Source organism: Gavialis gangeticus, unplaced genomic scaffold (assembly GCF_001723915.1).
Source record: "Gavialis gangeticus isolate Ggan-Ray unplaced genomic scaffold, GavGan_comp1, whole genome shotgun sequence".
NCBI lineage: Eukaryota > Metazoa > Chordata > Crocodylia > Gavialidae > Gavialis > Gavialis gangeticus.
Genome location: NW_017728997.1, coordinates 47,365,895 through 47,368,894, shown reverse-complemented (window position 1 = coordinate 47,368,894; position 3,000 = coordinate 47,365,895).

Below are 3,000 nucleotides of genomic sequence, written 5' to 3'. Positions count from 1 at the left end.
GAGCACCATTCTTCAGGCAGAGTGTTTGTACCCGGAAGCTCATGAAGAAGACATTTTCCAGCTATTTTAGTTGGTCTAATAAAATAAATCAGATTTGCCCAAAGAACCTTGTCTGCCAGGATGGAGGTGGCATTTAGCAGATTTCTGTGCCTCCCTTCCCAGCACAGGCTCTGGGGGGCTACACTGAGAGACAAAGTAACGGGATCCACTGAAATTGCAGGTAGCTCTGCCAAAAAGCATAGGCTTACTGGGAGCTGCAAGAACAGAAAAGGGCAGGAGGCCTTGGCATCCTGAAGTGGTGGAGGGGAGAGTGAGCGAGAAGCAGAGTCTGAGCCCCTCCTGGAGCCAGTCCCAGTTGAGCTAGGAAAGCAGGAGGGTTTTGGCACTGGCTTTTAAAGCGCCCACGGGTATAGTGCTGGAGCCTCCTCCGCCTGAGGAAGAGCAGGGATGAAAACTAAAATCCTTTAAGACAGCCAAATACATTTCAGTGCTGGATCATGTAAGACAGTATCCTGCAGAGACCTTGCATGTAGATGGAGGCAGACTCTTCTGTACCTCCCACAGTGTAACTCTGGATATGTCCAGGAAAACCAGCATAGAACAGTACTTGGAGTTTAAGGTGCACATGAAGCAGAAGGCTGTTGCAGAGGCTGAAGGTCAGAAGCAACCGACTGTGTCCTCCTTGTTTAAAAGGGCCACAGAAAGCAGCTTAGCAAGGCGAAAGCATGACACTTTCCTTTCTGGAAGCTTTTGCCATGGCAAACATCCTACTGGAGAAACATGATCTTCCAAAGTTCAGGGACTACCTGAACAAAAACATGCCAAGTGCTGGCAGTTTTCTGCATGCCAGCAAGCTTTGCCAAGGCTGTTTCCCTGCATTGATTGCTTCACATGTACAGTTCACAAAGGCTGTCTTGGCAGAAAATCAGTCCTTCTCCATTGTGACTGATGAAGCCACTGACCCTCAAGAAAACTATGTGCTGCACTTTTTATTTGAACCAGGGACCTGGACATACTGGGACCTGCCTGTATTTCAAACAGACCCAGTCCACCCCATGGTCTTGTCAATTTTTCAACCATGTCTCAAACCATTATGAAGGTTATGGCATAGACTTTAAATAAACTTTAACAAGATCTCAGCATTCCTGTCTAACCCGGGAGGTACTCCAAGACATACCCCATCTCCAGTTGAAGGGATCAGAGCAGGTGCACAAGTGCTGTGGGAGGTGTAGGGACCCTCCTTCCCCTATAGAACAGAGCCAGGCCACCAACAGGGACTTAGCCATATACCTTTTAATGAGAAGACAGTAGTGGGAACATAACATGTATAAACTAGGGGGTATAGGGGACACTATAACACCCCAAGGGGCAGGATTCAGTAAAGGTTAGGCATTTACATTCGTAGACATATTCATCCAGTTGACAAAAGACAGGTTTAACAAATTATAGAACACAAACAGCACAACAGTCCTGGTTGGCAAAATATAAAATGCACAAAATACAAAACGTTAAGTAATGAGATATAAGGGCATAGTACCTGGAGGGGGGAAAGAGGTAAAACACAATGACCCCCTTCCACTGCAACAAGAATTTCTCTGTCACTTCACTCACCCCTACTTGATCCAGCTGGGACATGAATTCAGATCTCCCACGTGGTAGGCAGAAACCACCACACAGCCACCAGTGCTAGGACTGCTCTAGGCAGCTGGGGGTTTTGACCTTCTGGGAGCCCCTGCCTCACATCGAGTTTCCCAGCCTTTTGCTGGAGGAGCTGGAAGCAGAGCTGGGAATGTCTTGGGTCACTGCTCAGCTTCTTGCTGGAGCGGGGGAGACTCTCCTGCTGGCTGCAGCCTCTCGTAGGGGATCTTGGAGCCCAGCGGGGAGCCTCTCCTGCGGCCACACACTGCACTGCTGAGGGTCCAACTCCTGCCTGCAGGTCCCACTCCTTCAGGCTCTTCTGGGGCAACTGCTCCCGCCCCATTGGCCCAGCTCTTTGAAGCTCCTTCCTTGTGGTCCCTCACTGATCTCCCCTGAGTCAGCCATGCTACCCCTTTTATCCCCCTCCAAGTGACCCAAGGGACCAATCAGGGGACATGGAGGGTGAGTCTCTGGGGCCTGATTGGTGAGGAAAGGGAATCCCAAGTCCTCCAATCATCTTTTACCCTTTCAAAACCCCTGGGCCAAATCACTACCAGCTAGCCCGTCACACCTGTGTGACAATGTCACGTGCATGTGCAAGACTTTCTTCAGTTTGCTCGCAGGAATACTGACCAACACTGTTCATGTCGTCTGTAATGTGTACATCCTGCTTCTAGTAAGTGACATCTGGTGCACTCAGTTCTTCCATGTGGATAGCCTAGTTTCTTTCTTCAAGACAGCCTTCAAGCACTGTCCAGGCCGTAAGGTCCAGTACAGGAGTTCATCACCAGTCAAAGTGTAACAAAAAGCCCCTTTTTGCCTACACCACCCCCGCCCCTTTTGTGTATTTCTTTTTCCTTCATAGTATTGGCAGAGACCTAGCACATTCATTGCATGGGTGTGGCAAGGCTCAGAGCAAGCCAGAAAGCTGAAATGGCTTTCTGTAAGAGAAACCTGCAAAGGACATCTATCTACATATCAAATGAGCTAAGTGTCACTAAAGGAAACAAAATAACAAAAATATCCACTTCAAAGCAAAGCCTGTAAGAGACAAGAAAAGCCAAGGTGCATTAAAAATATGACTGTAAATATATCGTGGTGACCACATTCCCCCTTTGATTAAAACCAGTTTCCTGAAGCAAACTTCCCATATTTGTCTAAAGCTTATGCTAAATTACTCTACTGCATCTAACTTAACTCACTTATTGTTCCCAGTGGCCATTAATCCTCACTACCTCAAATTTGCATTCACTGATTAAGGTATAATTTTTTTATATTTCATCTGCCTCATCTTTACCCTGGCATTCTGTATTTTATATTTTATAACTTTTCATAGTTTCATAGTTTCTAGGGTCGGAAGGG